Source organism: Aquarana catesbeiana, linkage group LG04 (genome assembly GCF_042186555.1).
Source record: "Aquarana catesbeiana isolate 2022-GZ linkage group LG04, ASM4218655v1, whole genome shotgun sequence".
NCBI lineage: Eukaryota > Metazoa > Chordata > Amphibia > Anura > Ranidae > Aquarana > Aquarana catesbeiana.
Window position 1 is genome coordinate 234,948,124 of NC_133327.1, and position 22,271 is coordinate 234,970,394.

The following is a 22,271-nucleotide window of genomic DNA, read 5'->3' on the forward strand; positions in this document are numbered from 1 at the left end:
AAGGGGCCCGAAGTGTGCCAAAAGACTATCCCCCATTACGCTTCCAGCAGCCTGAAGTGTTGATACAAGGCAAGATGGATCCATGCTTTCATGTAATTTACGCCAAAATTCTGATCCTACCATCTGAATGTAGCAGCTGAAATCGACGCTCATCAGACCAGGCAACGTTTTTTTCAAACTTCTATTGTCCAATTTTGGTGAGCCTGTGTGAATTGTAGCCTCAGTTTCCTGTTCTTAGCTGACAGGAGTGTCACTCTGCTGCTGTAGCCCATCTTCTTCAATGTTCGATGTGTTATGCATTCAGAGATGGTATTCTGCATACCTTGGTTGTAACGAGTGGTTATTTGCGTTATGGTTGCCTATCATCTAGAACCAGTCTGTCCATTCTCCTCTGACCTCTGACATTAACAAGGCATTTTTGAATATTTTCTCTTTTTCGGACCATTCTCTGTAAACCCTAGAGATGGTTCTACATGAAAATCCCAGTAGATCAGCAGTTTTTGAAATACTCAGATCAGCTCGTCTGGCACCAACAACCATGCCACGTTCAAAGTAACTTAAATCCTCTTTCTTCCCCATTCTGATGCTCAGTCTGAACTTCAGCAAGTCGTCTTCACCACGTTGTCTAGATGCCTAAATGCATTGAGTTGCTGCCATGTGATTGGCTGATCAGCAATTTGTGTTACCATGCAACTGAACAGGTGTACCTAATAAAGTGGCCAGTGAGTGTATATGGAACTTGCTACATTTGACTGCAAATACAGACAGGTGATACAATTTGTATGGCGTAAACTCTTATGCAGCGTACACACAGTCGGACTTTTCGACCGGACTTGTCCGACGGACGCCAACGGACCAAATCCAGCGGACACTCCAATCGTGTGTGGGCTTCACCGGACTTTTCCAGTCCCAAATCTGACAGACTTTAGATTTGGAACATGCTTTAAATCTTTACGTCGTAACTCCGCCGGACCCAGAAATCCGCTCGTCTGTATGCTAATCCGACGGACAAAAACCCACGCTAGGGCAGCTATTGGCTACTGGCTATCAACTTCCTTATTTTAGTCCGATGTACGTCAGCACGTATGAATCCGTCGGACTTTTGTGTGATCGTGTGTAGGCAAGTCCGGTCCTTAGAAAGTCTGTTGAAAGTCCACCGAAAGTCTGTCGGACTTTTGTAGCTGAAAAGTCCGACCGTGTGTACGCGGCATTACCATCTGCTGGCTACATGGTTATTGCCAAGTGAATGAAGGTTGTTGGAATGTCTGATTTGTAGGAGATTATGAAAAATAAGGGCAAATATGTTGAACTACAGAATAACAGTATAGGCTATTCTTCCGCTGGATCATACTAAAGGAAACCACACACAGGCCTAAGCTTGGAACAATGGGAATGTTTTTCACCTGACGTAAACATTCAATGTAAGCAGCACTGCTCTATTTTGCTGAATCAGCAGCGATAAGAGAAAGAATAAGAAAAGAAAAAAACTTCAAACGACGGCCCTCCAGTTGTTCAGAAACTACAAATCCCATCATGCCTAGTCATGTCTGTGAATGTCAGAGTTTTACAATGCCTCATGGGAAGTGTAGTTCTGCAACAGCTGGAGGACCGTAGATTGAGGATCCCTGCTTTACAGCCAAGAAAGCCTCCACCCTAGTCTGTTTGATCTGCAATTCCCAGCTAACCAAGACACCTGCTGAAAGTTCCCTGCAAGAGAAGAGCCCTTATACCCAACCAGTCTGCCCCCACCCTTTCTTCCTCCCAATAACAGTCTATTTAGCAATACTGCATGGTCACATCCCTTCCCACAGCCTAGGATTGGACATTGATAGCACAGCAGTAGCAGTGATGAGTCAACTCTCTGTTCATAGCACTCTGGCAGCTCATGTATGACTCGGACTAGACCTAGATATGGCCACCCTTATTCCACTGCAGTATCTGTCTGCCGTTCTAATTTAAAGGTGGGGTTCGCCTTTTGTAAAAAAAAAAAAAAAAAAAAAAAAAAAAAAAAAAAAAAGCTGCACATCTTTTTGTGGGCAAAAAACGTATTTATTATTTTTTTACTCATGTAAAGCATTGCACTCACAATCAGCAAATCACAGGTGCAATGCCTGGCGCCTGCAGACTCTCACTACACATTGGATATGGGCAGGCATTATCAATGAACAGAGTTCTCACCAGGGCCCTCGCAGTTCACTGAGAGCTACAAGTCGTTAGCTACAGCAGCTTACAGTACTTGTAGTTCATTCATGCACAAAATTCTGAACAGACTCAGGTTAGTATTTAGGGGGGAGGCTACTATTAAAAGTTTTTTTTTTTTTTCCCTAAATGCAGAGATGGCATTAATGAAAAGGAAAAAACCTTCTTTACAACCACTTTAAATACAAGTACCCAGTAATAGCCTCTTGTGGTCCCCGCATAGGAGTGCTTGGTAGAGAGAGAGATAGAGAAACAAGCAGCACAAGGAGCCAATCAGTTAATGTGGCTGACAAGCAGCATGTTGACAGGAGAAAAGAGAGGGGTAAGCTCCTCACTGTGCTGCTCCTCTTTTCACTGCCCAGTCACAGACAGGGGTGGGTTCAGCAGTCTGGTCTCAAAGAAAGTGGTCAGACTAAGGACCTCCACTGGAAGAAAACAAGTACTGCAGAGGAAATCTGTACTGTGTAGGCGAATATTGTAGCAGAAAACAATTTTGGTATTTCAGCTTTTAATAGGCTATTTGTTTTAGCTCAGTATTTTTGGCTGGAGTTCTGCTTTAACCAACTCAGCTCCGGAAGATATACCCCCCCTTCATGAACAGACCATTTTTTACAATACAGCACTGTGTTACTTTAACCGACACCGACTTATAGTGGGACTGCAAAATTGAGGCGGACAGTAACTGACACTTTTTGGGAACCAGTGACACCAATACAGTGATCAGTGCTAAAAAAAATATGCACGGTCACTGTACTGACACAGACTGGGAAGATGTTAAAATCAGGGGCGATCAAAGGGTTAACTGTGTGCCTAGGGAGTATTTGTGCACTGTGTGGGAGGTGCTTTTACTAGGAAAAGGGCATTGATCCATGTTCCTGACATGCAGAAACAGAATATCAATGCTTTCCCTACTGACAGAACGGTGATCTGCCCTGTTTACATAGGCAGATCGCCATTCTAGCTCTCTGTCTAATAACCGGCAGGTGCTGGTGGACATTGAGTCCGCAGTACACCTTCCGCGGTCTAATCACAGTGGGAGAGGGTCGCTGGTGGCGTGCGCTCATCAGATCCCTTTCGGAGCTGCCGCTGTATATATACGGTGGACGGTCCGCAAGTGGTTAACATAGGTGGATTACAATTTTTTTTTTTAAAAAGGTGGACGATGGCTCTAAGTGAACCCCCCAGACCGATGACCTAGAATTAACTGGTCAGTGCGCACCTCCCATGTCCTAGGAGTGACCGATCAGTGCGCACCTCCCATGTCCTAGGAGTGACTGATCGGTGCGCACCTCCCATGTCCTAGGAGTGACCGATCGGTGCGCACCTCCCATGTCCTAGGAGTGACCGATCAGTGCGCACCTCCCATGTCCTAGGAGTGACCGATCAGTGCGCACCTCCCATGTCCTAGGAGTGACCGATCAGTGCGCACCTCCCATGTCCTAGGAGTGACCGATCAGTGCGCACCTCCCGTGTCCTAGGAGTGACCGAGCAGTGCGCACCTCCCGTGTCCTAGGAGTGACCGAGCAGTGCGCACCTCCCGTGTCCTAGGAGTGACCGAGCAGTGCGCACCTCCCGTGTCCTAGGAGTGACCGAGCAGTGCGCACCTCCCGTGTCCTAGGAGTGACCGAGCAGTGCGCACCTCCCGTGTCCTAGGAGTGACCGAGCAGTGCGCACCTCCCGTGTCCTAGGAGTGACCGAGCAGTGCGCACCTCCCGTGTCCTAGGAGTGACCGAGCAGTGCGCACCTCCCGTGTCCTAGGAGTGACCGAGCAGTGCGCACCTCCCGTGTCCTAGGAGTGACCGAGCAGTGCGCACCTCCCGTGTCCTAGGAGTGACCGAGCAGTGCGCACCTCCCGTGTCCTAGGAGTGACCGAGCAGTGCGCACCTCCCGTGTCCTAGGAGTGACCGAGCAGCGCGCACCTCCCGTGTCCTAGGAGTGACCGAGCAGCGCGCACCTCCCGTGTCCTAGGAGTGACTGAGCAGCGCGCACCTCCCGTGTCCTAGGAGTGACTGAGCAGCGCGCACCTCCCGTGTCCTAGGAGTGACTGAGCAGCGCGCACCTCCCGTGTCCTAGGAGTGACTGAGCAGCGCGCACCTCCCGTGTCCTAGGAGTGACTGATCAGCGCGCACCTCCCGTGTCCTAGGAGTGACTGATCAGCGCGCACCTCCCGTGTCCTAGGAGTGACCGAGCAGTGCGCACCTCCCGTGTCCTAGGAGTGACCGATCAGTGCGCACCTCCCATGTCCTAGGAGTGACCGATCAGTGCGCACCTCCCATGTCCTAGGAGTGACCGATCAGTGCGCACCTCCCATGTCCTAGGAGTGACCGATCAGTGCGCACCTCCCATGTCCTAGGAGTGACTGATCAGCGCGCACCTCCTATGTCCTAGGAGTGACTGATCAGCGCGCACCTCCTATGTCCTAGGAGTGACTGATCAGCGCGCACCTCCTATGTCCTAGGAGTGACTGATCAGTGCGCACCTCCCGTGTCCTAGGAGTGACTGATCAGCGCGCACCTCCCGTGTCCTAGGAGTGACTGATCAGCACGCACCTCCTGTGTCCTAGGAGCGACTGATCAGCGCGCACCTCCTGTGTCCTAGGAGTGACTGATCAGCACGCACCTCCTGTGTCCTAGGAGTGACTGATCAGCGCGCACCTCCTGTGTCCTAGGAGTGACTGATCAGCACGCACCTCCCATGTCTTAGGACCGAGCGAGTGTACACCTCCTGTGATGGGATTGATGAATGTGTACAGGCCAGGGAGAACCGACCGGGTGGGATGGCAGATCCTATGCACACAATAGGGGTTGATTTACTAAAACTGGAGAGTGCAAAATCTGGACCAGCTGTAAATGACAGACAATCAGCTTTTAACATCAGCTTCTTCAATGAAGCTTTGACAATAAAACCTGGAAGCTGACTGGTTTCTATGTAGAGCTGCAGCTGATTTTGCTCTCTCCAGTTTTAGTAAACCAACCCAATGTGTCTGCTTACTAAAGAATGGAGGATGGAAATTTGGGGGGAGGGGGAGAGGATCCGACCAGTGCAGGCAGGGATGACAGGCTGGAGGAGGTGGATGATGAGGGGATGTGGAGGGTGAGGATGGAGGAGGAGGATGGTGGGAAGAGGCAGGGTGCAGCAGTGAGGAAGGAGGATGATGATGATGGAGGAGGGGAGAGCAATGGCTGTATGGATGAGGCCTATGCTGACCAGCACAATGTCACATTACCCGCTCCTGGCCCGAGGCCTCGTCTGTCCTCCGCTCCCCGCCGCCTCTGGTGCCCGGATCACTTTAGTAGCGGCGGCCTCCGTCAGTCTGTATCACACGGCCCCGCGATCCGCCACACCCAGACCCCAACCAACGGCACCGGGGAAAAGGGGGGAGGAGATCTCTTCCAATGGCTAGCTGTAGAAAATGTCAGTCTCGCCCTCCAAAGCCGCACATCTCGGCTCTGCCGCCTTCTAGGAGCCGTCTGTCATCCGCCACCTCTACCGCTCCCAACCCGAGTGCAGACAGGCGGCGCGGGAGCCTGACGTCTCCACACCCCTCTACGTACCAATGGTATCGCCCGTACCAAGAGCAGGACGCTACCAAGTACTGCAGAGTGGAGGAGAACGTTCACTACACAGCGCTTCCTTTATCAGCTTGTCGAGGAAGAAGACGTGTGTGTTCATAGCAACTGCCTAAAGGGGAATGTGTCTGAATTACTATATATATATATATATATATATATATATATATATATATATATATATATATATATATACACACACACACACACAAACACTATATATATATATATATATATATATATATATATATATATATATATACACACACAGTATCTCACAAAAGTGAGTACACCCCTCACATTTTTGTAAATATTTTATTATAGCTTTTCATGTGACAACACTGAAGAAATGACACTTTGCTACAATGTAAAGTAGTGAGTGTACAGCTTGTATAACAGTGTAAATTTGCTGTCCCCTCAAAATAACTCAACACACAGCTAATAAGGTCTAAACCGCTGCCGACAAAAGTGAGTACACCCCTAAGTGAAAATGTCCAAATTGGGCCCAATTAGCCATTTTCCCTCCCTGGTGTCATGTGACTCGTTAGTGTTACAAGGTCTCAGGTGTGAATGGGGAGCAGGTGTGTTAAATTTTGTGTTTATCATTCTCACTCTCTCATACTGGTCACTGGAAGTTTAACATGGCACCTCATGGCAAAGAACTCTCTTATTATCTGAAAAAAATAATTGTTGCTCTACATAAAGATGGCCTAGGCTATAAGAAGATTGTCAAGACCCTGAAACTGAGCTGCAGCACGGTGGCCAAGACCATACAGCGGTTTAACAGGACAGGTTCCACTCAGAAGAGGCCTCTCCATGGTCGACCAAAGAAGTTGAGTGCACATGCTCAGCGTCATATCCAGAGGTTGTCTTTGGGAAATAGATGTATGAGTGCTTCCAGCATTGCTGCAGAGGTTGAAGGGGTGGGGGGATCAGCCTGTCAGTGCTCAGACCATACGCCGCACACTGCATCATATTGGTCTGCATGGCTGTCGTCCTAGAAGGAAGCCTCTTCTAAAGATGATGCACAAGAAAGCCTCCAAACAGTTTGCTGAAGACAAGCAGACTAAGGACATGGATTACTGGAACCATGTCCTGTGGTCTGATGAGACCAAGATAAATTTGGTTCAGATGGTGTCAAGCGTGTGTGGTGGCAACCAGGTGAGGAGTACAAAGACAAGTGTGTCTTGCCTACAGTCAAGCATGGTGGTGGGAGTGTCATGGTCTGGGGCTGCATGAGTGCTGCTGGTACTGGGGAGCTACAGTTCATTGAGGGAACCATGAAAGCCAACATGTACTGTGACATACTGAGGCAGAGCATTATTCCCTCCCCTCAGAGACTGGGCCACAGGGCAGTATTCCAACATGATAATGACCCCAAACACACCTCCAAGATGACCACTGCCTTGCTAAAGAAGCTGAGGATAAAGGTGATGGACTGGCCAAGCATGTCTCCAGACCTAAACCCTATTGAGTATCTGTGGGACATCCTCAAATGGAAGGCGGAGGAGCACAAGGACTCTAACATCCACCAGCTCCATAATGTCATCATGGAGGAGTAGAAGAGGACTCCAGTGGCAACCTGGGGGGGGGGGGGATGGGATGAGTGGCAGTGCTGGTGAGGAGTTGGGATGAGTAGCATGCTGGTGGGGGGTGGGATCAGTGCCAGTGCCAATTTAGGCCAATATGTATTCTGCTACATATTTTTGGTAAACAAAAAAAAAACAAAAAGTAGGGGGGGGGGGGGAATGGGATAAGTGGCAGTGCTGGTGGGGAGTTGGGATGAGTAGCAGTGCTGGTGGGGGGTGGGATCAGTGGCAGTGCTGGCTGATCAGCCAACTTGGGTGCTCTTGATAAAGGTCATCTGCTGATCTGAGAACTGCAGTGGGGACTTTTAATGGCACCTATAATCACAGGTAATGTTACTCACTATGTCTCAGACTTTGTGGTGTCTCGCAGCAGTGACACCTATGCAGAAATCAGGAGATAGGGTCTCCTTTAGCCCCTCCCACTTCACATTCCTCATTAGTCAGTTGACCTCTAGTCTCTGCCCTCCAGCCATGCCGTGAACTGAATGGGCGGCTGCGAAGAGGCTGAGTGGGCGGCCATGGGCTCCAGGAACATCCCAGCTGAAGGCGGCCGCGAAAAGGCTGGGAGAGCGGTGCGGGATTCAGGAACAGTCCAGGATTTGGTGACCCCTGACAAATCGTCATTCGACCCCCAGGTTGAGAACCACTGCATTAATGGCTGTGTGTTGAGTTATTTTTATTATAACATTTACACTGTTATACAAGCTGTACACTCACTACTTTACATTGTAGCAAAGTGTCATTTCTTCAGTGTTATCACATGAAAAGATATAATAAAATATTTACAAAAATGTGAGGGGTATACTCACTTTTGTGAGATACTGTATATACACACACAAGAAAGATAAATAGCGAGGAAATAGAAGATGCAGACTAAGCCCCAGTTCACATATGAGCATAGCTGGGCAATTTGGAGGCTTTTTCTTTTCATATATGATTGTTCGTTTTGAGGGCTTCTGCTTGTCTTACATGGGGCAGCCCATTCACTTGAATAAATCCTGTATAATATTAATAATGGGCTGACCTACATGCAACAAACGCCCCAAAGAAGCTCCAGAACCTTTTCTATAATGGAAAGTGACATGATTATAGCGCAGCAAAACACTGCTACCCGTGCTTGGGGTGCCATTAAACCACTTGACCTCCGAAAGATTTACCTCCCTTCATGACCAGGCCATTTGTTGCAATACTGCACTGCATTACTATAAATGAAATTGTGCGGTCGTGCGACGCTGTACCCAAATACAATTTTTGTCTTTTTTTACCACAAATAAAGCTTTCTTTTGGTGGTATTTGATCACATCTGCAGTTTTTATTTCTTACGATATAAACAAAAAAGACCAACAACTTTGAAAAAAAAAACAGTAGTTTTTACTTTCTGCTGTAAACCATATCCAATAAAAAAATGAAATCGAATTTCTTGATAAATTTAGGCCAATATGTATTCTGCTACATATTTTTGGTAAACAAAAAAAAACCCAATAAGGGTATATAGATTGGTTTGCGCAAACGTTAGGGCTAGTTTACATTTGCTTCAAAATAAGGCTTCGGACAGGCTTTGTTAAAGCTCTCTGAACGCCAGTCAAAGCTCCTGTCACTAAATAAAATAGCTTACAGTCCTGTTTACACCTTGCTTTTGCTTGGTGCTTCGATGAGGCTTCGATCGGGTTTCGATGGGGCTTCGATCAGGCTTCAGTGGGGCTTCGATCAGGCTTCAGTGGGGCTTCGATCAGGCTTCAGTGGGGCTTTGATCAGGCTTCAGTGAGGCTTCGATCAGGCTTCAGAGGGGCTTCGATCAGGCTTCAGAGGGGCTTCGATCAGGCTTCAGAGGGGCTTCGATCAGGCTTCAGTGGGGCTTCGATCAGGCTTCAGTGGGGCTTCGATCAGGCTTCAGTGGGGCTTCGATCAGGCTTCAGTGGGGCTTCGATCAGGCTTTGTGGGGCTTCCATGAGGCTTTGTGGGGCTTCCATGAGGCTTTGTGGGGTTTCCATGAGGCTTTGTGGGGCTTCAGGCGAGCTTTGCCATAGACTTCTATGGAGGCTTTGAAGACGCTTTGACGTACCACTAAAGCTACATGGGGTATAATTTTTGAAGTGAAGCCAAAGCAAAAGCAAGGTGTAAACAGGACTGTAAGCTAACCATTTTATTTAGTGACAGGAGCTTTGACAAAGCCTGTCCAAAGCCATGTTTTGAACCAAGTGTAAACTAGCCGTTAATGTGTGTTGAAGCCAAAGCAAGTGTAAATGAGCCCTTATAGTGTCTACAAACTATGGGATAGATTTTTTTTTTATTTTACTAGTAATGGAGGCGATCAGCGACTTATAGCGGGACTGCAAAATTGCAGCAGACATTCAGACACTAAGGCGAAGTTCATACTGGCATTAAAAGCAAACATTTGAGGGGCGTTAAAAATGCCTATGTAAATGATACAATGGACAGCACACAGTGCTGTTCATATTATTAAAACATGAAGCGTTAGCATTGCGTTGCTTCAGAATTGAAGCCTCATGTCGAGTCAGGAGGCGTTTGAAGCCTTTCAACGCCTCCCATTCAAGTCTATGGTAATGCTTTGAAAAAGGCTCTGGCAGGCGCTTGCAGCATGCTTGCGGTGCATTAAAATGAGTTTATTTCCTGTAATGTCACTTTCCATTGTGGAGCAGTTTTAACACGCCTTAACACTCAAACACTTCAAAACTGCGCATAGGGCGTTTGGGGAGCATTTTTAACTCATCATTAAAGTGGTTATTAACCCTTACAGATCACTTTTCACTACCGGTAAGCCTATAATAAGGCTTAACTGTAGCTACTGTGGATATCGTGCATATCTCCAATATCCCCTGTATCAGCATGTGCCAACGCCATCGGCACATGTGCACTGAAGCAACGGCTCGTTTGTGCCGTTGCTTCAGCTGACTTGCCGTTACAGACGATGCGGGAGTGAAGTCATCGCGGCTCCAGCCAATCACAGCGGAGGTGCCCGCAATACCCGGAAATAACTCCAGGAGACATGTCGCCAGGCAGAGCAGTGTGCCGGGACCGCTGCGGGGGCTTCGATTTATGCTTGTAAATTGCCAGTCTAACGCCCATACTAAAGCTCATTGACGCCAGTCTAAACGCCCATACTAAAGCTCATTGACACGAGTCTAACACCCATACTAATACTATGGGAGCATTTGTTAAGCATTAGAAATTTAGTCAAGTGTGAATAAGCCCTTACTGACATTTTTCAAACTCTTTAGGAACCAGTGACACGAATACAGTGATCAGTGCTAAAAATATGCACTGTCACTGTACTAATGACACTGGCTGGGAAGGGGTGAACATCAGGGGCGATCGAAGAGTCAACTGTGTGCCTAGCTTGTGTTTTACTATACTGTGTGAGGTGCTTTTACTAAGGGGAAGAGATTACATTTATTCCCTGCTTTGCATAGACACAAATTTCATCTCTTCCCTCCTATCAGAAGGGCGATCTCCCTTGTTTACATAGGCAGACTGCTGTGCTGCCTCTCAGCCTGATAATTGGCGGGTGGTGGAAGAGTTGGATCACACTATATATTATATATATATATATATATATATATATATATATACACACACACACACACACACATAATCCAGCGCAAAGGTGCCACCTTGTAGCAGTAAAACTGCTATAGGGTGGACCTTAACCGGTTTCCGACCGGCTCACGTACATATACTGTGGCACAATGGCACCGCTGTGCGAAACCCTGTATATATACACGGGGTTCCTTTAACCACTTGCCTACTGGGCACTTAAACCCCCCTCCTGCCCAGGCCAATTTTCAGCTTTCGGTGCTCTCACACTTTGAATGACAATTACTCAGTCATGTAATACTGTACCCAAATTAATTTTTTGTCCTTTTTTTCATACAAATAGAGCTTTCTTTTGGTGGTATTTGATCACCTCTGGGCTTTTTATTTTTTGCGCTATAAATAAAAAAAGACAGAAAATTTTGAAAAAAAAACGCATTTTTCTTAGTTTCTGTGATAACATTTTGCAAATTATTAATTTCTCTTCATAAATTTTGGCCACAATTTATACTGCTACATATCTTTGGTAAAAATAACCCAAATTAGTGGATATTATTTGGTCCGTGTGAAAGTTAGAGAGTCTACAAGCTGTGGTGCAAATCATAAAAAATTGATCACACCTGATGTACTGGTGGCCTATCTCATTTCTTGTGACCCGAACAAGCCAGGAAAGTACAAATACCCCCCAAATGACCCCTTTTTTGAAAGTAGACATTCCAAGGTATTTAGTAAGATGCATGGTGAGTTTTGTGATGTTGTCATTTTTTCCCACAATTCTTTGCAAAATGAAGATTTCCCCCCCCCACAAAATTGTCATTATAATATGTTATTTCTCTCACATGGCATGTGTATACCAAAAATAACACCCCAAAATACATTCTGCTACTCCTCCTGAGTATGGTTATACCACATGTGTGGGACTTTTTCACAGCCTGGTCACATACAGAGACCCAACATGCAGGGAGCACCATCAGGTGTTCTAGGAGCATAAATTACACATCTAACTTGTTGACTACCTATTACACTTTTGAAGGCCCTGGAGCACCAGGACAATGACATGTGATACTGATGACAGATGGCACCGATACGTGGCACTGATGACAGATGGCACTAATACCTGGCACTGATGACATTTGGCACTAATACGTGGCACTGACAGATTGCACTAATACATGGCACTGATGACACGTGACACTGATGACAGATGGCACGAATATGTGGCACTGACACGTGACACTGATGACAGATGGCACTAATGACACGTGGCAGTGATGACAGATGGCACCAATACGTGGCAGTGATGACACGTGGCACTGATGACAGATGGCACGAATACATGGCACTGATGACAGATGGTACTATTACGTGGCACTGATGACAGATGGCACTAATACGTGACACTGATGACACGTGACACTGATGACAGATGCCACTGATACGTGGCACTGATGACAGATGGCACTGGGGAGGGATGGCACTGGCGAGGGATGGCAGTGGGGAAGGATGGCACTGGGGAGGGATGGCAGTGGGGACAGATGGCAGTGGGGACGGATGGCAGTGGGGACGGATGGCACTAGTGACAGAGGACAGTGGGGAGGGATGACAGATGACACTGACGACTTTTTTTCTGTTTTTTTTTTCTTTTTACACTCACCGCTGCAGCGGTTCGCTCTCCCTCCTCACACGCTGTCTCTGTGTGAGGAGGGAGAGCCGGCGATGAGAGAGGATCTCATATGTTTACATATGAGATCCTCTCTCATTGGCACAGCCGATTGCACTGTAAACGGCCGCTGTCATTGGCCGTTTACGGCGATCTGTGACTGGCTGTGTCCGAGGGACACGGCCAGCACAGAACTTCCCCGATGCGCGGCCGCGGGAGTGCGCATTGCGGAAGTAAACAGCTGGACGTCCAGGGTATAGCGCGGGCGCGAAGTGGTTAAGAGCCACCAGAGGACACGCACGATCGCGCATTTGTAAACACACAAATCCCTGTGCTGTCAGAGGAGAGGAGACATGTCGTTTGTTCCTACTATGTAGGAACAGCAAAATGTCTACTCTCCTACTCAGTCCTATCCCCATACAGTTAGAACACGCTAAGGGGACACACATTTAACCCCTTGATCGCCCCCTATTGTTAACCCCTTCCCTACCAGTTTCATTTACACAGTAATCAGTGCATTTTTTATAGCACTGATCGCTGTATAAGTCAGTGGTCCCAAAAATGTGTCAAAAGTCTTTGATCTGTCCGCCGCAATACTGCTAAAAATTGCAGATCACCGCCATTACTAGTAAAAAAACAAAATAATAATAAAAATGCCATAAACCTTTCCTATATAGTTTGTAGATGCTATAACTTTTGTGCAAACCAATCAAGATCCGCTTATTGCAATTTTTTTACCAAAAATATGTAGAAGAATATATATTGGCCTAAACTGATGAAGAAATTTGTTTTTTAAAAACATTTTTGGGGATATTTATTATAGCAAAAAGTAAAAAATATTGTTTTTTTTTTTTTCAAAATTGTCGCTCTTTTTTTGTGTATAGCGCAAAAAATAAAACAACGCAGTGGTGATCAAATAGCACCAAAAGAAAGCTCTATATGTGGGAAGAAAAGGACGCAAATTTTGTTTAGGTACAGCATTGCATGACCGCGCAATTACCAGTTAAAGCGACCTGGTGCCAAATTGTAAAAAGTGCTCTGGTCAGGAAGGGGGTAAAACCTTCCAGGGGCTGAAGTGGTTAAAGCGAAGCTCTACCCAAAAAGGGAAGCTCCACTTGTCTGCTTCCTCCTCCCCTCTGCTGCCACATTTAGCACCTTTTGGGGGGAGCGGGTATCTGTTTTTGACAGGCACCCGCTCCCACTTCTAGCTCACTTCGCCGCAGCAAAGTGACAGGCCCCCCTCCTCCTTCGACCCACTTATTTGCAGAGCGCAGCACAAGTCATGCAAGGCTTCACTGTCGGTTTCCTTTAGCCAAGATGGTGGTGCCAGCACCCAACAGCCGATTCAAGAATCGGCTCAGGGGAGTTCACGGCTGGATGCCTAGACAGGTAAGTGCCCCAATAGTAAAAGTCAGCAGCTACAGTTTTTGTAACTGCTGACTTTTAATTTTTGGAAGGGGGTGGGGGGGCGGAACTCCTCTTTAACTGGTTAACAAAGAATGAGACCACAAGTGCAATGCGTGTTTGCAGCACGTTTCCAAAACACACTTTTCAGAAATGCACAGTGTGAATGGAGTCCTAATTTGGGGGCAGTAATACTAGGCGGTTGAGCTTGAACAGTAATATACAGCCACTCATGGCTGTACACATGTCACTTTCCACAGGTGGTGCCATCAGCACTGGAATAACTGCGTTTCCCACACTTGTAGCTGCTGACTTAATTTATTTTCAAAGAGGCTGAAGAACTGCTTAAGGCCTGGTTCACACCTATGCATTTTCAGTTTTGCAGAAATGCACTACAGTCCTTTTAACATGATTTCCTATGGGTCACGTTCACATCTGTGTGTTTTTTTGGAAAGGGTCAGAGACTTTTTTGCCCGCAGCAGGTTGCGTCTTTGGTTCCATAGACTTCAATGGAAATGCATCAAAAACGCAGTGCTTGCATTTTTTTATGCATTTCTGCCGCATTTTTGGTGGTTTCTCTTGCATGTCAACAGATACCTCCCAAAAACGCAAAACGCATAAAAAACATTGACATCAAAACAAAATCATTGAAACCGTTTCAAAAAACGCATCCGGAAGATGCAGCAATGACAACCCTCCTTTAAAAAATAAATGAATAAATAGATAAAAAATAACAAACATGTCATACTTCCCTCCACTGTGCAGTTCGTTTTGTACAGAGTGGCCCCGAACCTCGACTTCTGGGGTCCCCCGGTGGTGCTGGTAGCTCCTCCCCACATCGAGTGTCCACATTGGAGAAGACTCTCCTAAGGTGGACACTCATGCGGACGTTCTCCCAAGTCCTGCATCTGTGTAAATTCACACAGAATGCAGGACTTAGCCCCCCCCACGTCATTGGATTTGATTGACAGCAGCGAGAGCCAATGGCTGCGCTGCTATCAATCTATCCAATCAAGAGCTGAGACAACGGGCAGAGAGGAAGATCTTGTCTCTGGCGTGGGAAAGAACGGGCTCAGGTGAGTAAAACGGGGGGGCTAGGAGGCCGTTCAGTGTCAGAAGTTTTTTTACCTTAATGCATAGGATGCAGCAAGGTGAAAAAACATGAGAGGAGGATCAGTGTACAGTGTTAATTTCGTCAACGAAAACGTTTTTGTCAGAGGCTTTTTTACAGTGAGGAAAACAAAACTAAAAGTACAGCACATTTTCGTCAACTGACAAAAACTATGACGAAAATAGAATCCGTTTTCGTTAAGTAATGAAAATGGGACATTAATGGCAAGGAGGGACTTATGCTGACTCCAGCCCTGTTCGCAACTTTACCTCGTTCAGCACAGCTGACACGGCGCGCATGGCGACAGGCAGCACAGCTCCAGGCGCTGTGAATTTCAGCCCCTCCTCCTCTCTCCCAGTAAGATGCAGGGCCCTTCATTTCTGACCCCCCCCCCCCCCATCCCGCCCTATTACCAATCCCCTTCCACAGAGTCCCACCTCCAGTCTAGCATTTTACCGTTGAACTGAAGGCGAGTGAGGTGAGGGGGAGCCTGGGAGGAGCCGAGTAAGACCAGAGGGAGGCGCTGAGTGATACCAGGGGGCGGGGCCAGCAGGCACGGGATTAGGATTGGATAGCACAGATGACAATCCTCAGTGGAAGGTAGCACATGGATTAGATGCCTCACTCTATGTGATTATATGTTTTGTGATTATACAGCCTGCAGCTGCTACATGTACATCATGGGGAATAGTTGGGGACAGAAAAGGGGACATAGAGCAGGGAAAAAGAGAAGGGGACATGGGGACAAAACAGAAGACATTGACAATAAGGCCCCTTTCACACAGGGTGGGCTTTAATCAGTGGGTGATCTGTCTGCTGATCTCCTGCTGAGTGTGGGTGGATGACAGGTCCGTGTCTGCTCAGTTTCTACAGAGTGGACCTCTACTCTATGGGCAGTCAGATTTAAACAGACTTCACTGTCTGTTTACATCCCACTACCCTCCAATCTGCCTAGATGGAGGGGAACAGATCTGTTTGTTTTGGTCCATTGGCCACTCCATAAAGGAGAATGGATGGTCCACCACTCGGGTCCACCTGACAAACAGTTGAGGGGACCCGATCAGACCGCTCATGTGAAAGTCATATAATTTTATATATATATATACACACACACACACACATACATATACACACACACACACACACTATATATACACATTACAAAGTGCTAGTACATTAAATAATATGCATAAAATATAAATTTTCATACAAAAAGTCCAATAAAATTGTGCCATGATAAACATGTGCAGATACACTACAAGCTGTTTGCACCAACTTCATTATCCCATCACCAAGACAGAACACACATCATTTGCTTATCAAAAAATTTGACCTCCTGAACTTTTGCACTATAGTGTACTTTATGCTTTGCATATATGTGGTGCCTATGATTGGTACTGGACCAGACAGAGTGGCGAAAGGTCGCTCTTGGGAGAGAGCTACTATACACTATTGTTACTTTTTGAGTGAAGTGGATGCAAATATCCAGCAGAGGAACAAGTGCATGTGACCTCATAAGTTTAAGAGGTCACATTTTTGATAAGCGGATGTTTTATGTTCTGTCTTGGTGATAGTATACTGCAGTTGGTGTTTAGTTTAGTCGACTAAAATGGGACTAAAACTAAAATGGCATTTGAGTCAAAGATTAATGCCGCGTACACACGGCCGGACTTGCGAACGGTCTAAACTCTGTCGGCATTTCCGACGGAGAGATTTAGAACATGTTCTTTATCTGAGTCCGTCAGAAATGCAGACAGAAAAAGTCCGATGGGGCATACACACGGTCAGAATGTCCGTCCGAAAGCTCCCATCTGACTTTTTCTGTCGGGAAGTCTGGCCGTGTGTACGCGACTAAAACTAAAACACTTTCGGAAGACTAAAATGGGACTAAAACTAAAATGCCATTTTAGTCCTAAGACTAAGACTAAAACTAAATCGAAATTTACTGCCAAAATTAACACTGTCAGTGTAGCGGGGTGGGAGTACAATTACAGAACAATGCACTGTGTTTGTGACTTTCCCTCCAGCAGCTGAAAGCCAGCTGCTGGAGGGAGAGACACAGACACAGTGCATTGTCCCTCCGCAGCACCACTGGCTTCCCTCTCCCACCGGCTGCTGCACAAGCAGATGGAGAGTGGAGGTATGGATTACTCCTGTGTCCATTCATAACTGAGCATACTAAACTGCTTGTACTATGCTTCAGTTTATGAATAAACAGGAGCCTCTGTCTCCTGTTCATTCATCTATAAAGCACTTCCACACTGGGGAGGGTGTCGGCGTTTTACCGTTGTTTTTGCGGTGCTTTTTTTAGCCGCTAGTGGGGCGCTTTTATCCCCCGCTAATGGCCGAAAAAGGGTTAAAAGCATCCACAAAGCCTGCGCTTCGGCGCCGCTGCCCATTGATTTCATTGGGCAGGGGCGCTTTAGGAGTGGTGTATATACCGCCCCTGCAACGCCTCAAAGATGCTGCTTGAGGACTTTTTTTAGCGTCCTGCCAGTGCACTGCTCCAGTGTGAAAGCACTTGGGCTTTCACACTGGCGTGAGAGGAGAGGCACTTTGCAGGCGCTATGTTTAGCGCCATAGCGCCTGTAAAGCTCCTCAGTGTGAAAGCAGCCTTAGTGCAACTGAGGCTACAGAGAAAGGAATTGAAGAATGTGTCCTCAATTCCTTTCTCTGTATCAAAGGTAAGATGTTAGACGTCTGTTTATACCCCTGATATTTCATCCAAACTCCCCCACCCACACAATATTGTAAAAAATAAAAATTAAATTGCAAAAAATAAATTTACAAGAATTGTAATTTTGTAATTCGGGGGGCTTGTGTCAGGTAGGCTGTACAGGACCCCGTGATTCCTAACAGCAGCCCTCCTATTCAGTCTCCCACAGAAATTCATGTTATACCCATAATCTCAACTGTGAATGGGGCCTTAAAAGGCTATTGATGAAAATAAAAGAATATTTTAAATCCCAAAATTTACTTCACAGAGCAAGACAACAGCGGTCGCAAAAATATAGAAAACAAGAAAAACTGAAATTTTAACCAATAAGATTCCTTTTTTTTTTTTTTTTTTTTTTTTTGCCAGACCAGTAGGATGACCAGGTTTTTTTTTTTTTTTTTTTTTCATTAGAACTGCAGCTATCAACTTTTCTACTGATTGCTCGTGTGCCACGTCTTGCCAGGATCATCTGCCATTACTCTGATACTACTGCGCAATGCTGCAGTTGAGTCTAATTAGTTGCAGACTATCTTGGCAACACACAAGTGTCTCGTGATTTTTATAGAAGGCAACAGCTGCTATATTTAGTGATTGATTGCCGAAATCCATAGTCAAACAAGAGTGATTTTCCGATATACACACCCAGAGTTGTATTTAGACATTATGGTGTCCTATGTAGACATGAATGATGACATCCTTCTATATAAGCATCAACCCTTGTGTTACACATTAGTTTAGTAAATACTAATCCTAGAATTTGCTATTGGAGATAACACTGCCTGCAAAGTTTGGCAGGCGTTGACACTTTGCAACTGCCTCCATTCAATTCTATTAAAATTCACCGCAACTGCACCCCTAATGCACTGTAAACGTACCTATGGCATTTACAGTGTGCTTGCAAAGTTTAAAAAGTGATTTTTTCCCATTTTAGCCCTGTAAAAAAAAAAAAAAAAAACACGCAGGGCATTTGAGAAGTGTTGCCTGACACAATATGAATGCCTGTACAATACATCCTAAATGTTCATTAATGCTATAGGTGCATTAATGTACTTTTAGGCTGCTTTAAAATTTAAAGCGATATTAACGTTTTTTTTAAAATAACAAACATGTTATACTTACCTGCTCTGTGCAATGGTTTTACACAGAGCAGCCCAGATCCTCTTCTTCTAGGGGTCCCACACTAGCACTTCTGGCTCCTCCCTCCTGCCACGTGCTCCTACAGCAAGCAGCTTGCTCTGGGAGCACTCAAGCAGGTACACTCCCGAGCTCTGTGTGTCCATGCACACATGGAGCCGTGGCTCTCCCCCGCCCCCTCCAGCTCCTGATTGGCTAACTGGCTGTGATTGACAGCAGCGGGAGCTAATTGCTCCCCACTGCTGCTAAAAGCCAATCAGAAGTGCAAGTCCCCAGAGAGGCAAGGCTCTCCTGGACATTGCTGGATCGAAAGGGGGCTCGGGTAAATATTAGTGGGGCTGCGGTGGCTGCTGCAAACAGAGGTTTTTTTTTACCTCCACTCATGCATGAAGGTAAAAAACCTTGTGCCTTTACAACCACTTTAACACAAGGGTGAAAGAGCCCTTGAGCCCTCGCTCACACTGAGGGCGGGTTTTAAATCGTGTGAGTTCAGCTGAACTCACACGATTTCAAACCAGCATTTCAGTCCGACTTTAGGGGCGATTTGAGAGACATCTGTGCGGGTCCATGCACAGATGTCAATTTAAATCGCCCCTGAAGTCGCCAAAAGTAGTGCAAAAACTACTATTGGGAATCGTGCAGTGTCGCAAAGTCAGCGTTGCACCGATTTGGGTGATGCCATTTCCGGCAATAGGCTCCGATCTGGCATGTCAAATCACATGCCAAATCGGCCCGATGTGAACGTGGGCTAAAGTACAATTCAGCTCCAGTTTTGTAAATGTTGAACATAGATCCTAATGTGCGTGCTGATTGCCACTTTAACCACTTGACCTTCGGAAGATGTAACCCCCTTCATGGCCAGGCCATTTTTTGTGACACGGCACTGCATTACTTTAACTGACAATTGCGTGGTCGTGCGCCCCTGTACCCAAATAAAATTTATGTCCTTTTTCCTACAAATAGAGCTTTCTTTTGGTGGTATTTGATCACCTATGCATTGTTTTGTTTTTTTTTGCACTATAAACAAAAAGACAATTTTGAAAAACAATATTTTTTGCTTTTACAAACTTTTTACTCTGCCATCAATAAAAAAAGGTCTTCATAAATTTAGCTCAATATGTATTCTGCTACATATTTTTGGTTAAAAAAATCCGAATAAGCGTATATTGATTGGTTTGTGCAAAAGTTATAGCTACAAACAATTTTTTTTTTTTTACTAGTAATGGTGATCAGCGACTTATAGCGGGACTGCAATACTGCAGCAAACAATCGGACACTAACTGACACAAGGGTTAAATGTGTGCCTAGCTGGGTTTTTTTTTTACTGTGGGGGAGGTGCTTTTACAAGGGGAAGACATAGATCCATGTCCCTGCTTTGCAGAGACATAGGATCCATGTCTTCCCTGCTGACAGAACAACAGTCTGCCTTGTTTACGTAAGCAGACTCCTGTTCTGCCTGTGTACTGCATGATCGATGGGTGCCAGCAGACAGAGTCCGCTGTACCCACCCATCAGCTCCCGCTGTGCATAATCACAGCAGGAGTGAGCTGCCGGTGGCGCGTACCCGTGCCTGCTACCCAGAAGTGGAGAATCACATATATATATATATATATATATATATATATATATATATATATATATATATATATATATATGCACACACGCGCGCGCGCGCGCACACACACACACACACACACACACACACACACACGATCCTGCACACAGCGGCCACCCTGTAGCAGTAAAACCAACTATTAAGCCCCGGGGTTCACTTACTTTTCCTCCAGCACTGTGAATGTTTAATGGATGTCCTAAAAAAAGAGACACATCTAATTAGAATAGTTTGTGTGTTATCAGCTTAAGCACATTGTGTTTGTCTATTGTGAATTTGATGAGGATCAAATAACATTTTATAGAAAATTACTGCAGAAAAAAACAGTTAATCCCAAAGGGTTCACATACATTTTATGCCACCTTTAAAGTGGTTTTGATTGTGGCATTGATCCTGAATAAAGCGCATCTTCTATACGGTGTTTATACTGTGCCTCTCTCCAGGGTGTCATTTATCTCTGCTGCCTGGTTCTTCTGTTATCAGCAGGTGTCACCAGTAGCTATAGCAGTAGGGGGACTCCCATCGACCAGCAGGATTGGTATACAAGCAGGTCACCCTGGCAAATAACGCAGGCTCACCTGACATGCGGAGTCAAAGTACTTGTAAAATTGTGTCACTGGCACAAAGAAAATATGTATATAAAAAAAAATATATGTGATATTTATAAAATTTACAAAATTGATCTACTGCAGTTAAAATGTCCTATACCATAGATTTAGGAAAGAATGTATTCAAATAATGTAACCGCGCTAATCCAAACAAGTGCTAATACAATATTACCACGAATACGGTGTTTATACCTTATATACCGACCTTGCTCTTTAAATTTATAAAGTGCAATGTGACAATAAAGTGCCAAATATTACAAAGTGCAATCTAGCACAACTTAAACCATAAACATATGATATTAATCCCCAATGCTCATTGCCATTTGTCATATGTATTCAGTGTGCTCATATGCTTCAATTTTCATCCGTGCTTTATAACAACTTTTCACTGCTTCATTGTGCCACCACCACCTTCTAAAATGGGCACTCACCAGAGCCTAGAAAAAGTTTTGCCTTTGGTTTATATAGGGATAACCAGTCCACTATCCTGGCGTTCCTCCAACTAGTTAGCCACTAGACGCTCGTCATTTCACCATGCCCCATGTTGGTATCATTGCGCAGTATATTTATATAAAGGATTTATTTTTGGCCAGTAAAAAAATATATAAGAAACGCTCCCTACATTTTATAGTGCCTTAGAACCGGCACCGAGTCTCTCCAGTGTTTTGTTTAAGGGATCTGTCATGCCGCTTAGTTTCTCGATCCCGGCGTGCGCTTTAAGCCTCGTTTTGGTTTTGAGCAATGGACATTGGGGATTAATATCATATGTTTATGGTTTATGTTGTGATAGATTGCACTTTGTAATAGGCTGATTGTGGGCTGCTGGAGTCCTCCCCTTCTCCCAGCTGTCAACGGGGGATTTCGCCCCCCCCTCCCTCTACAAGGCTCAGAGTGGGTAGAAGAGCTCAGGCGGTTCACGGAGGCACCAAGCCGCGCTCAGCTGATCCCCACTGCTCTCCTCATTTGCCAGCTGTCATCGGGGGATCTTGGGCCCCCCCTCTGCAAAGCTCGGAGTGGGTGGGAGAGCTCAGACGGGTCACGGAAACGCCGAGCCACGCTCAGCTGATCCCCGCTGCTCTCCTCTTCTGCCAGCTGTCATCGCGGGATCTCTGGCCCC

General features: G+C 45.9%; 1 protein-coding gene across 6 annotated transcripts in view; it reads right to left on the reverse strand.

The window, feature by feature from the left end:
* Nucleotides 1-22,271, reverse strand: part of GNB4 (G protein subunit beta 4) — a 169,469-nt gene that overhangs the window by 64,857 nt on the left and 82,341 nt on the right. For 3 of the 6 annotated variants that reach the window (XM_073626260.1, XM_073626261.1, XM_073626262.1), the window contains exon 2: nucleotides 20,711-20,745. The exons of 2 other annotated variants lie outside the window; for them this stretch is intronic. The gene's annotated coding sequence lies outside the window, so the exon portion shown is untranslated. Of the gene's footprint in view, nucleotides 1-5,425; nucleotides 5,767-20,710; nucleotides 20,746-22,271 lie in introns of those variants that run through there. One more of the 6 variants, XM_073626259.1, reaches the window with a different exon arrangement.